Raw genomic sequence first — 449 nt, forward strand, 5'->3', positions numbered from 1 at the left:
AGGATTTTTAATATTGCCTTTAAATCTGAATCACGTTTTCAGACTTTGGTTTCTTTGTTTCTGGTTTCCAAATCTTCTCTTCTGAAAGTGCATTATTAGTCTTTCATTGTGTGATAATATTGTGTCTCCAGCTTTTTTTCCATTATTGTTCAAAATTCTTTCTAGTATCTTTCATCTACCATATTATATCTCTGCCACTTTTACAATCCTAATCACAGGTCTGATTGCACAAAAGATGTCAGGACAGATTTACCTGCAGACGGTTATATTAGCAGGGCTAACAGCTGATGGCACACATGGATTGTTAATGGAGAAAGTTATAAAGGCAGCAGAGAGAGAGAGCTAGAGATGGAGGGAGTGAGGGAAAAAGAAGAGGAGAGGAGAGGAGAGGAGAGGAGAGGAGAGGAGAGGAGAGGAGAGGAGAGGAGAGGGGAGGAGAGGATGCACGA

The sequence above is a fragment of the Corvus brachyrhynchos genome, unplaced genomic scaffold (assembly GCF_000691975.1).
Source record: "Corvus brachyrhynchos isolate BGI_N302 unplaced genomic scaffold, ASM69197v1 scaffold6, whole genome shotgun sequence".
Classification (NCBI taxonomy): Eukaryota; Metazoa; Chordata; class Aves; order Passeriformes; family Corvidae; genus Corvus; species Corvus brachyrhynchos.